Source organism: Oncorhynchus mykiss, chromosome 11 (assembly GCF_013265735.2).
Source record: "Oncorhynchus mykiss isolate Arlee chromosome 11, USDA_OmykA_1.1, whole genome shotgun sequence".
Taxonomy (NCBI): Eukaryota; Metazoa; Chordata; class Actinopteri; order Salmoniformes; family Salmonidae; genus Oncorhynchus; species Oncorhynchus mykiss.
This window is the reverse complement of record NC_048575.1, coordinates 74518340-74532488: the sequence shown is the minus strand read 5'-3', so window position 1 is coordinate 74532488 and position 14149 is coordinate 74518340. Positions and strand designations below refer to the sequence as shown.

The 14149-nt window shown below is 42.5% G+C and overlaps 1 long non-coding RNA gene across 1 annotated transcript; it reads right to left on the bottom strand.

Moving 5' to 3' along the window:
- Positions 1 to 11442: 11442 nt before the first annotated feature.
- On the bottom strand, positions 11443 to 13104 carry LOC118937457. The gene is made up of 3 exons (XR_005034808.1): positions 12831 to 13104; positions 12580 to 12651; positions 11443 to 12136 (listed from the first exon to the last, which is right to left on the bottom strand). It is a non-coding gene; the product is annotated as an uncharacterized LOC118937457 (long non-coding RNA).
- Positions 13105 to 14149: the final 1045 nt, after the last annotated feature.

Below are 14149 nucleotides of genomic sequence, written 5' to 3'. Positions count from 1 at the left end.
TTGCTTCTTGCAACACTAACTCAAAAAAGTTCTGGGACACTGTAAAGTCCATGGAGAATAAGAACACCTCCTCCCAGCTGCCCACTGCACTGAAGATAGGAAACACTGTCACCACTGATAAATCCACCATAATTGTAAATTTCAATAAGCATTTTTCTACTGCTGGCCATGCTTTCCACCTGGCTACTCCTACCCCTGTCAACAGCACTGCACCCCCAACAGCAACTCGCCCAAGCCTTCCCCATTTCTCCTTCTCCCAAATCCATTCAGCTGATGTTCTGAAAGAGATGCAAAATCTGGACCCCTACAAATCAGCCGGGCTAGACAATCTGGACCCTTTCTTTCTAAAATTATCTGCCGAAATTGTTGCCACCCCTATTACTAGCCTGTTCAACCTCTCTTTCGTGTCGTCTGAGATTCCCAAAGATTGGAAAGCAGCTGCGGTCATCCCCCTCTTCAAAGGGGGGGACACTCTTGACCCAAACTGCTACAGACCTATATCTATCCTACCATGCCTTTCTAAGGTCTTCGAAAGCCAAGTCAACAAACAGATTACCGACCATTTTGAATCTCACCATACCTTCTCTGCTATGCAATCTGGTTTCAGAGCTGGTCATGGGTGCACCTCAGCCACGCTCAAGGTCCTAAACGATATCTTAACCGCCATCGATAAGAAACATTACTGTGCAGCCATATTCATTGATCTGGCCAAGGCTTTCGACTTTGTCAATCACCACATCCTCATCGGCAGACTCAACAGCCTTGGTTTCTCAAATGATTGCCTCGCCTGGTTCACCAACTACTTCTCTGATAGAGTTCAGTGTGTCAAATCTGAGGGTCTGTTGTCCGGACCTCTGGCAGTCTCTATGGGGGTGCCACAGGGTTCAATTCTTGAAACGACTCTCTTCTCTGTATACATCAATGAGGTCGCTCTTGCTGCTGGTGAGTCTCTGATCCACCTCTACGCAGACGACACCATTCTGTATACTTCCGGCCCTTCTTTGGACACTGTGTTAACAACCCTCCAGGCAAGCTTCAATGCCATACAACTCTCCTTCCGTGGCCTCCAACTGCTCTTAAATACAAGTAAAACTAAATGCATGCTCTTCAACCGATCACTACCTGCACCTACCCGCCTGTCCAACATCACTACTCTGGACGGCTCTGACTTAGAATACGTGGACAACTACAAATACTTAGGTGTCTGGTTAGACTGTAAACTCTCCTTCCAGACCCATATCAAACATCTCCAATCCAAAGTTAAATCTAGAATTGGCTTCCTATTTCGCAACAAAGCATCCTTCACTCATGCTGCCAAACATACCCTTGTAAAACTGACCATCCTACCAATCCTCGACTTTGGCGATGTAATTTACAAAATAGCCTCCAATACCCTACTCAACAAACTGGATGCAGTCTATCACAGTGCAATCCGTTTTGTCACCAAAGCCCCATACACTACCCACCATTGCGACCTGTACGCTCTCGTTGGCTGGCCCTCGCTTCATACTCGTCGCCAAACCCACTGGCTCCATGTCATCTACAAGACCCTGCTAGGTAAAGTCCCCCCTTATCTCAGCTCGCTGGTCACCATAGCATCTCCCACCTGTAGCACACGCTCCAGCAGGTATATCTCTCTAGTCACCCCCAAAACCAATTCTTTCTTTGGCCGCCTCTCTTTCCAGTTCTCTGCTGCCAATGACTGGAACGAACTACAAAAATCTCTGAAACTGGAAACACTTATCTCCCTCACTAGCTTTAAGCACCAACTGTCAGAGCAGCTCACAGATTACTGCACCTGTACATAGCCCACATATAATTTAGCCCTATCAACTACCTCTTTACCAACTGTATTTAATTTATTTATTTATTTTGCTCCTTTGCACCCCATTATTTTTATTTCTACTTTGCACATTCTTCCATTGCAAAACTACCATTCCAGTGTTTTACTTGCTATATTGTATTTACCTTGCCACCAAGGCCTTTTTTTGCCTTTACCTCCCTTCTCACCTCATTTGCTCACATTGTATATAGACTTGTTTATACTTTATTATTGACTGTATGTTTGTTTTACTCCATGTGTAACTCTGTGTTGTTGTATCTGTCGAACTGCTTTGCTTTATCTTGGCCAGGTCGCAATTGTAAATGAGAACTTGTTCTCAACTTGCCTACCTGGTTAAATAAAGGTAAAATAAATAAAATAAAAAAAAGCGCATTCCAACCGGTGTCTATTCCACAAGTTACCACCGGCTAAACCTATGACATTAAAAGGCCTGTTCCATCTGACTGCGCAATCCACTGTCTCATCAGCCCAGGCAGGGAAGTTATAAACTTGATCTCCAAAATAAAAAAAACTCTGGACATGATCCCACATTTCTTTTACACTAACATTTAGTTTTCAACAGATTTGTACTTGTATAAACCTTGCTGTCTGATTCTCCAACATTTTAAACCTTGTTTCAATATTCAAATTCGATCTCGAGCTGTCAAATCAAATTTTAGTAGTCACATACACATGGTTAGCCGATGTTATTGTGAGTGTATCCAAATAACAATATCCAAATAACTGTCACTAGAAAACAGCTTAAACAAATGCAGCTACTGTTGTTATTCTGTGTGCACTGCTTGATGTGACTGTAGGTTAACCATGGTTAGTCAGCTAGCAAGCAAGGGATTAGAACGTTGCCAGCCAGTATGACAATGGAACGTTTAGAACGAACGACTGGGTTGCGTCCGTAGATACAGAACAACGAGACTGAATAACTGGGTCATGTACATAGATACCCGAACCAACAGAACGAACGACCAGCCGGCTTGGGTAGCAACCCTAGATTTGTTTCAGAACTATCTTATAGAATGATGAAATAGTATGAATAGATAACGTTTTTAGGGCCTCCCGTGTGGTGCAGTGGTCTAGGGCACTGCAGCGCTAGCTGTGCCACCAGAGTCTCTGTTGCAGCCGGCCGCGACCGGGAGGTCCGTGGGGCTACGCACAATTGGCCTAGCGTCGTCCGGGTTAGAGAGGGTTTGGCCGGTAGGGATTTCCTTGTCTCATCGTGCACCAGCGACTCCTGTGGCGGGCCGGGCGCTAACGAAGGTAGCCAGGTGCACTGTGTTTCCTCCGACACATTGGTGCGGCTGGCTTCCGGGTTGGAGGCACGCTGTGTTAAGAAGCAGTGCGGCTTGGTTGGGTTGTGTTTCGGAGGATGCATGGCTTTCGACCTTCGTCTCCCCTGAGACCGTACGGGAGTTGTAGCGATGAGACAAGATAGTATTTACTAACAATTGGATACCACGAAAAGGGGATAAAATAAAAAATAAAATAAACGTTTTTAATTAAAATATGTCAATCAGTATTTCAACATGTTGGTAACCTGTTGTATAAAAGTGATAATGCCCTCAAAGCCAGTGTTTGGAGGATATATTGGCATGGTTTGCTGGGCCTCGACTTCCTCTCGGGCCTAACAACACCTGTGCCAATATATCCTCCAAACACCGGTTTCTCTGGCATTATCACTTAAGTAGAATATCTACAGTACCCATTTCTTTGTCTGACTGTTAAAGTACAAAGAAGTACAATTTGAAGACAATGATTCAGAAGATGATTGAATGTTCATTTTTATTGACGTTTTATTGACACTTCGAATTCCATCTTGACAAAAATGTGATTTTCTGCTTATTCTTATTTAAATCTCAGTCTCTTTTCTTTTCTTGTTAGTTTCTTTTATAAATTTGAATGTCTGAAAATCTTCTCCACCTTGTCTACTGATATTCTGTGAAAGTCATTTTGAATGTTCTGTCCAAAACAGATGCCTCTGTAAACTATTAAATCAAATGCACGCATGTTCATTGTTTGATATGCCTATTCCGCATTTCTGCAGCACAAAAATCCTCCTCCTCCTCATTATCACCATTATCATCACCACCATGATGATCACCACCACCATCATTATCATCATCACCACCATTATCATCACCACCATGATGATCACCATTATCATCATCATCACCACCATTATCATCGTCATCATCATCATCATCATCATCACCACCATCATCATCATCATCACCATCACCATCATTATCATCATCATCACCACCACCATCATCACCACCATGATGATCACCATTATCATCATCATCATCACCATTATCATCACCACCATGATGATCACCACCACCACCACCATCATTATCATCATCACCACCACCACCACCACCGCCATCATTATCATCACCACCACCACCACCACCACCATCATTATCATTATCATCATCACCACCACCACCACCATCAATATCATCATCACCACCACCACCACCACCACCACCATCATTATCATCACCACCACCATCATTTTGATGCTATCCTTGCTCTTTCTGATGTTAATGTATTTGAGGGAGCCACTCTTTCTTGTTCAAAGACAGATGATGAATCTCCATTTGTACAGTGATGTTTACAAAGTTGTTTACCCTTCCAGAAATGTATAGTTTCTGCTATTCAACTGAAGGTCAATGAATTACTGAAATCTGCAGCCTCGTTATTATTACGTTTGTGTTTTGTTCTACTGTCCAGCCAATAAAAACTTTAAAACATTTTACATGGTGAAATTACTTTTCTTAAGGAATTGTTTGCGCTGATATTTGTGGCAGTCACTGTAAGAATAAAATACACACAAAAACAGTTTTTTTGGTGGCTTGGTCTTGCATCCTTCTAGAAGTATCTTTTTGCATCTTGCATCTTCTTGTCTTAAAAACCATGTCCGTTGTCTTAGCTTTTTTGACTCCCTTTTGAGAATCCTAAGGTGCAGTAAAGTATTATTTTAATGATAGACAAATACAGATTGGGATGTTCTGGCATTGTAACGATGGATCTCACTCCCTCCAGCCCACTTTACAGTATTTATGCAGTAACCATTTTCTTACGGTTGAATAAACCCACATAATGGTTCTGGGAGCTGTACCAGGTAGAATCTCCTCACAGGTTAATGCTTCCAATTTTGAGAAGGTGTTGTGCGCGTGGTGTGCAGGCAGCAGTTTAAATTGATTCTGGAACACAAGACTGATGTAGTGTTCCCTTGACTCTCTGTTCCCAGAGGTTAGGTTATGGTTGCAAAGTCTCTGAGTGTCAAAGGAAGTGGATGGAGTGTTACACAGGTGTATAATGGATACTCAGAGTCTGTCAGACAGGGTACTCTATAATGGAAACCCTGAGTCTGTCAGACAGGGTACTCTATAATGGATACTCAGAGTCTGTCAGATAGGGTACTCTATAATGGATACTCTGAGTCTGTCAGACAGGGTACTCTATAATGGAAACCCTGAGTCTTTCAGATAGGGTACTCTATAAGGGATACTCTGAGTCTGTCAGACTGGTTATTTGGCATTGGTGGATTCTAATCAGGAACAATTTTGTTTTGTTTTACCATGTGACCTGTCCAGGAAAGACTCTTGATAACAAACAACCGTAATCACATTATTTAAATTTTATTTGTATTTATTATTTCACCTTTATTTAACCAGGTAGGCAAGTTGAGAACAAGTTCTCATTTACAATTGCGACCTGGCCAAGAGAAAGCAAAGCAGTTCAACACATACAACGACACAGAGTTACACATGGAGTAAAACAAACACACAGTCAATAATACAGTATAAACAAGTCTATATACAATGTGAGCAAGTGAGGTGAGATAAGTGAGGTAAAGGCAAAAAAAGGCCATGCTGGCAAAGTAAATACAATATAGCAAGTAAAACACTGGAATGGTAGATTTGCAGTAGAAGAATGTGCAAAGTAGAAATAAAAACAATGGGGTGCAAAGGAGCAAAATAAATAAATAAAATAAATACAGTAGGGAAAGAGTTAGTTGTTTGGGCTAAATTATTAGTGGGCTATGTACAGGTGCAGTAATCTGTGAGCTGCTCTGACAGCTGGTGCTTAAAGCTAGTGAGGGAGATACGTGTTTCCAGCTTCAGAGATTTTTGTAGTTCGTTCCAGTCATTGGCAGCAGAGAACTGGAAGGAGAGGCAGCCAAAGAAAGAATTGGTTTTGGGGGTGACCAGAGAGATATACCTGCTGGAGCGCGTGCTTCAGGTGGGTGATGCTATGGTGACCAGTGAGCTGAGATAAGGGGGGACTTTACCTAGCAGAGTCTTGTAGATGACATGGAGCCAGTGGGTTTGGCGACGAGTATGAAGCGAGGGCCAGCCAACGAGAGCGTACAGGTCGCAATGGTGGGTAGTATATGGGGCTTTGGTGACAAAATGGATGGCACTGTGATAGACTGCATCCAATTTGTTGAGTAGGGTATTGGAGGCTATTTTGTAAATGACATCGCCGAAGTCGAGGATTAGTAGGATGGTCAGTTTTACAAAGGTATGTTTGGTAGCATGAGTGAAGGATGTTTTTTTGCGAAATAGGAAGCCAACTCTAGATTTAACTTTGGATTGAAGATGTTGATGTGGGTCTGGAAGGAGAGTTTACAGTCTAATCCGACACCTAGGTATTTGTAGTGATCCACGTATTCTAAGTCAGAGCCGTCCAGAGTTGTGATGTTGGGCAGGTGCAGGCAACGATCGGTTGAAGAGCATGCATTTAGTTTTACTTGTATTTAAGAGCAATTGGAGGCCACGGAAGGAGAGTTGTATGACATTGAAGCTTGCCTGGAGGGTTGTTAACACAGTTTCCAAAGAAGGGCCAGAAGTATACAGAATGGTGTCGTCTGCGTAGAGGTGGATCAGAGAATCACCAGCAGCAAGAGCGACATCATTGATGTATACAGAGAAGTCGGTCCAAGAATTGAACCCTGTGGCACCCCCATAGAGAAGCCAGAGGTCCGGACAGCAGACCCTCCGATTTGACACACTGAACTCTGTCAGAGAAGTAGTTGGTGAACCAGGCGAGGCAATCATTTGAGAAACCAAGGCTGTCGAGTCTGACGATGAGGAAAGCCTTGGCCAGATCAATGAATACGGCTGCACAGTATTGTTTCTTATCGATGGCGGTTAAGATATCGTTTTGGACCTTGAGCGTGGCCGAGGTGCACCCATGACTAGCTTTGAAACCAGATTGCATAGCAGAGAGGGTGTGGTGAGATTCGAAATGGTCGGTAATCTATTTGTTGACTTGGCTTTCGAAGACCTTAGAAAGGCAGGGTAGGATAGATATAGGTCTGTAGCAGTTTAGGTCAAGAGTGTCCCCCCCTTTGAAGAGGGGGATGACCGCAGCTGCTTTCCAATCTTTGGGAATCTCAGATGACACGAAAGAGAGGTTGAACAGGCTAGTAATAGGGGTGGCAACAATTTCGGCAGATAATTTTTAGAAAGAAAGGGTCCAGATTGTCTAGCCCGGCTGATTTGTAGGGGTCCAGATTTTGCAGCTCTTTCAGAACATCAGCTGACTGGATTTGGGAGAAGGAGAAATGGGGAAGGCTTGGGCGAGTTGCTGTGGGGGGTGCAGTGCTGTTGACCGGGGTTTGAGTTTGAGTTTGAGTTTATTTTGTATTTTTACAGGGACAGTGCACATTAATCAACGTTTCAGTAAAAGTGCCGGTTTTAGCCAGCCGGCTAATTTTCAACCGCAGTCCCTGGGCAGGTTATTAAAAACAATTACAATATAGACAATAGTAGCATAGAACAAGCAAGACATAGCATACAGACAGAGGGTAGGGGTAGCCAGGTGGAAAGCATGGCCAGCCATAGAAAAATGCTTATTGAAATTCTCAATTATAGTGGATTTATCAGTGGTGACAGTGTTTCCTATCTTCAGTGCAGTGGGCAGCTGGGAGGAGGTGTTCTTATTCTCCATGGACTTTACAGTGTCCCAGAACTTTTTTGAGTTGGTGTTGCAGGAAGCAAATTTCTGCATGAAAAAGCTAGCCTTGGCTTTTCTAACTGCCTGTGTATAATGGTTTCTAGCTTCCCTGAAAAGCTGCATATCACGGGGGCTGTTCGATGCTAATGCAGAACGCCATAGGATGTTTTTTTGTTGGTTAAGGGCAGTCAAGTCTGGGGAGAACCAAGGGCTATATCTGTTCCTGGTTCTACATTTCTTGAATGGGGCATGCTTATTTAAGATGGTTGGGAAGGCATTAAAAAAAACAGGCATCCTCTACTGACAGGATGAGATCAATATCCTTCCAGGATACCCCGGCCAGGTCGATTAGACCTAGACTCTGAGACCAAGCCCCCAAATCCCCTAGACTCTGAGACCAAGCCACCAAATCACCTAGACTCTGATACCAAGCAACACATCACCTGGACTCTGAAACCAAGCCACCAAATCACCTAGACTCTGAGTCCAAGCCACCAAATCACCTAGACTCTGAAACCAAGCAACCAAATCGCCTAGACTCTCAGACCAAGTCATCAAAACACCTAGACTCTGAGACCAAATAACCAAATCACCTAGACTCTGAGACCAAGTAACCAAAACACCTAGACTCTGAGACCAAGCTAACAAAACACCTAAACTCTGAGACCAAGCCACCAAATCACCTAGACTCTGTGGACAGTGATTCAAAGAAGAACTACAGTCTAGTTATAGACTGTCACTATGGCTCCTGTCAGGTCAAATGGGCCAAAACTCAGGGTTCTTATTATAGCTGAAATGTGATCATGTGTAGTCCCGTCCTCCTCTGTTAACATTTAACACATAACCCTGAGCGAGTGTTTCATTGTGTGTGTTGAAGCTGTGTTTTGGCTCATGAAGCTCTCTGCTGGATTTGACTTGAGGGTGCGATTAGACAACAGTAGTTTAAGCTCATGGAAGTCAGCAGACAGAATAAAAATGTACATGTTTAATCATCACAAACTCCAGATAGGTGCAGGGAAATATGTTGTTTAACAGGGTCAAACACAGTAGTACAGCTCCACTGGAGCAAGTTAGGGTTAAATGCCTTGCTCAAGGGCACATCAACAGATTTGTTCCCCTTGTCGGCTCAGGTATTCAAACCAGCAACCTTTTCGGTTAATGGCCCAATGCTCCGACCGCTAGGCTTCCTGCCGCCGAGAATAAGAGCTCTTTTGCTTTTACCAGCACTCCAAAATCCCTTGCCACCAACAGTTTGGGCATGTTATGATGGGAGGATGCGGTTTGAGGCTGATTCACTCCTATTTGAAGTCCTGTGCCCACCTGTATTTAATACCTTTAATAGTGAGGGTTGGCAGTGAGCTGGTCGTACAAGACTTATATAACCTTGAATTAAAGAGAAAACATAGAGTTAGATTGAAGAGAGGACAGAAGGTAAATTGACAACCTGCAGTTCTATGAGCTGTCATAGAGTCAAAGAGAGTGCGCTGGCCTTTATAGAACGTAGTATCCAATGAGCAGCAGGGGCATCAAAATGAAATGAATGAATCAGAAGATAAATAAAGAAAATGATGCAATCTTTCTAAATGTATACACTTTAGCTTCTTTAATTGAATTTAACATACAGTTCTGTAAGTTCCTCCCATGTATTGAGTCACCTCTCCTTTATACCTAATTGGGCAGTGGTTCCCCAATCGTATTTTTGTTAAGGAACTCAGTCCGACTTTCAACTTACTCTTGAAAGTCGTAATAATAGAATGCACAAGGTGCGATTTCAAAATTGGATAGTGCATAATCAGTTTTCAGTCATTGCATACCTTAGAGTGCTATTTATAACTTGTCAGAAATGTCCAGCTCAACTAGCCCATGTCAGCTAACAATTTTGGAGCTAGGTTTTATAGCCCATAGATTTTGGTGTAATTTTTAAGTCTCTCAAATATCACATGAATACACATTAGACATGGCAAAATGTTTAGAATTGCAATAAAATTTGCTTTAAAACTGCAACATTTTCTCTGCCCCCCCCCCCCCCCCCCCCCATGCCAAAATTGCAGGAAATAAGCTTTAAACCTGCAAAATGTTCTGGAAAAATGTGTGAACCCATGCAATTTCACAGACAGTACATGTCAAATACATCAGTGTAGGACATCAGTTGTGCTAACAAGAGAGACAGACAAGCAACAATATATTTAACTCCAGACTTAAACAAATAATTGATTTATTTCTTACTGAGAGTATTTTCAAAGGCTTGAACCCAATACCCTGACCCTGAATGACGTTGTCTGACGCAAGGACCAGGATTTCTGTGAGACCCTCCTCCCACAACGTTCTCCCTGTGTAAATCAGGTCTGCACCTTCCTACTAAGATGGATGTCACACTGGCACATGTTGTACAGCTCTCACTTTATTCTCAAGTGCTTCGTATTATTTTCAGCACTGGAGACAATCGTAAGAGATGTTAGTGGAATTTCATTTAGTTGTACTTGCCTGGCATAGCTAGTTCATTGCAATACTATTATAGTGAAGATAGTACCGTGAAGATTTATGGCATTAATATTATGAAAATGTAACTCATTCCCCCGAAATGTAACTCGGTCCCCTGAAATGTAACTCATTCCCCTGAAATGTAACTCGGTCCCCTGAAATGTAACTCATTTCCCTGAAATGTAACTCGGTCCCCTGAAATGTAACTCAGTCTCCTGAAATGTAACTCGGTCCCCTGAAATGTAACTCAGTCTCCTGAAATGTAACTCGGTTTCCTGAAATGTAACTCTCCACTAATATCTGGGGATATACAGTGGTTCACAGTCACACATACACTATATCACTCTGACCATTGCTCATTCTGTGATGATCATAACCTCTGTAATGATCTCTGTTGCTTACGATAAAAGCTGCTTAATAATATTCAAGAACTGGTGAGGCTTGGGAGTAAATTTGTTTTAAAGTGATTGTCATTACACTCTGACACTTGCATACACACAGCCCCGTGCCAGCCTCATGAATTAGTCGGAAACAACGAGGTTACAGTGCATTCGGAAAGAATTCAGACCTGTTGACTTTTTCCACATTTTGTTATGTTACAGCCCTATTCTAAAATGAATTAAATTGCTTTTTAATTTTACATTTGTCTTAATTTATCAATTTTAATGGAAATATAACATTTACATAAGTATTCAGACCCTTGACTCAGTACTTTGTTGAAGCACCTTTGACAGCGATTACAGCCTCAAGTCTTCTTGAGCTCTCTCAAGCTCTGTCAGGTTGGATGGGGACACTGCACAGCTATTTTCAGGTCTCTCCAGAGATGTTAGATTGGGTTCAAGTCCGGGCTCTGGCTGGGCCACTCAAAGACATTCAGAGACTTTCCCGAAGCCACTCCTGTGTTGTCTTGGCTGTATGCTTTGGATTGTTGTCCTGTTGGAAGGTGAACCTTAACCCCAGTCTGAGGTCCTGAGTGCTCTGGAGCAGGTTTTCTCCCAGTCCCTGTTGCTGAAAAACATCCCTGCAGCATGATGCTGCCACCACCATGAACAAACAGGAACGCACACTATACAGAGTATTTTCACTTTTGTTTTCCTTCAGGAATGTACATAGAACGGAAATGTGTACCCAAACCAAAATATCAAGAGAGATAATCAAACATTGCTTACATTACACAACTCTGTGTTGCTGGGTCATTAGAAGTTTGACTGAACTCATTTAAAGTTCCAGAAATCAATAATGTTTTTTGCCTTTCGACTCTAATATATTAGGAATCATTTGACTACACTAAAATCTGTTATTTTGTTTCATTAGTATGTGTAGAATGCTTCGTATTTAAACACTGTGCCAGTTTAATCATACATTCTAACAGACCTTATAGGTCTTATGGGGGCATTGGAAAGTATTAGTCTATCACTTGTACTACATCCTTAGTTTCCCACAGTTTCCTTTGTCAAGATCTCACACTCATTGATCCTCCACAGCTTCCAATCCACACATTAAACCCTGCTCCTCTTCACTGCAATTCATCTCCAAGCTATTGTTGTACACAAAAATGAATGCTCAATCAACTTTCTGTACCTGAAAAAAAAAATGATAAAAGCTAAATAAATGATGAGAGAACAATTTATTCAGATCCTCAGTATTCAGTCAATGTTACAATGACAAGTTTGGCTTTAGGCACCATTCTGATTGAGCTTCTGGAAGCCGAACCAGCTGGGCTGAGGCTAAGGGTTATGGTTTTAAAATAAATTATGCCAGGGTAGGGAGTGGGTTAAAGACTTCACATCTCTGTAAACACCAGGAGTTCTTGTTCCCCGGCCTCCCACCAGCTCCCTGGGGCAACTGGAGGAGAACACAAGACAGAGGGAGGCACATTATGCTATCATCCCCTAACAGCCTGTTAAGAGGCCCCCTCCATACTGCCCTTTCCACACACACACACACACACACACACACACACACATACACACACATACACACACGCACACGCACGCACGCGCGCACACACACACATATACACACACACGCGCACAACACTCACACAGGCACGCATGCACGGACACCCCCTTACAGTATCAAGTCCTTGTACCCACCATGCCATTACCCTTCAGCCTTCAGAGTGCTAAACTACTCTCTCTCTTTGCCTGTCTCTGCGGTCTCCAGTCCCCCATATGATTTTACACTCTTTTCAGCGAGAACAATCCATTTGTTTCAGGAAACCTCAAGGCCATGTAGAAGAGATGGGTGGGAGGAACTCTATCTTGAAAGTGTGAGATATACTTTACATTGTTTGTGAGGCGCTGTGGTGTCCTCTGGTGCTTTGGTCCTCCACAGTCCCATAGTTTATCACCCACGGGCTAAAAAGATGGTATGCAACCCTCATGTTTTGCATCATTTCAAATCAAATTATTTTCTACACAACCAGTGGGAAGATGCTGGTATCCACTTGCATACATAAATACCCCTCATGTGTTATCACCACTCTGCCTGCTCTTTGGAACTATAGTGCATTTCATGAAACTATTGAGGCCCTTACCTCTACTGAAGAAGTGATGGAGTGCTTTTCATTGCTTTTCCTCTAGCGCATGTATGTTGACTGTAGTAGAGCTTTGTCACATATGACAGGAATGTATCATAGAATGACCTGTGTGAAATCATCAAAAACATGTCTACAAGCATTTGTTACAGCAACAGGAGAAAAGCTTCAAGCTTTGTCCAAATACTGGTGGACTCAGCTAACAAAAGAATTGACGATTTAACCAAAGAGGTCCAGGACCCTGGAGAAAGACAAGACTTGCGAGGAACCTACATCTTCCCCAATGAGGACTTGTCTGTAGCTGTGCGCCAGAGGCGGAAAGAACTTATCCCAGCTGTGAAAGCTGCCAGAGAGCGTGGGAACATTGCTTACATCCTCTACGCCAGGCTCATTGTTCACCTCCCTCCCAAAAGCCTGGGAGGAGTGAGAGAGCCAATCTTCCGGGTCAGTAGCTTCAACCCATTATCACATACACATACACACACACATGCACACTCACTCACACACACTCACACACACACACACAGCATATATTCAGAGCCATATTCCTGTTAACTTGGAGAGGATCTCATGTCAAATGTTGTTGAAGTGTTGTGGTCACATGTTCCCCTGCTTCATCTAAGGCCTCTTCTTTGCTTGATAATGTGTGTGATGTTAACCAAGAGGACTATTTTCTGAGTGACCTGAATATAGGCTGGTTTCATCAAGCTGCCTGCTCAAGGGGTAGCTTCAAACTGTAACCAGTGCCTGTAATCTGGCTCAGGTTATCAATCAACCTACCAGAGTGTTTACAAACATTACATAATTCACGTGTATTGATCACATCTTTACAAATGCTTCACAAATCTGCTCTAAAGCTGCATCCATACCCATTGGAGGTTGTGACCATATCTAGAAAACTGAAGTTCCAAAGTCTGAGCCTAAAACTGTGTATAAGAGATCATACAAGTGGCTTTGTAGTAATTCCTATATTGAAGATGTAAAGAAGATTTGTTAGTCTGATGTGTGTAATGAGGAGCATCTAGATGCTGCACTTGACGCATTTATGACATTTGTTTCTTCCGGTTATTGATAAACATGCACCTATTAAGAAACTGACTGTTAGAACTCAGACATTTTGTATTATTCTGTACGTAAACACGAGACACATTTTTTTAGTATGGTATGTATTCATTTGTGGATGTCCATCACCCATTTCGTATGATATGTTATGAATTAAAATGTATATTGTACAGTACTAGTCAGAAGTTTGGACACACCTACTCATTCAATGGTTTTTATTTATTTTGACTATTTTCTACATTGTAGAATGATAGTGA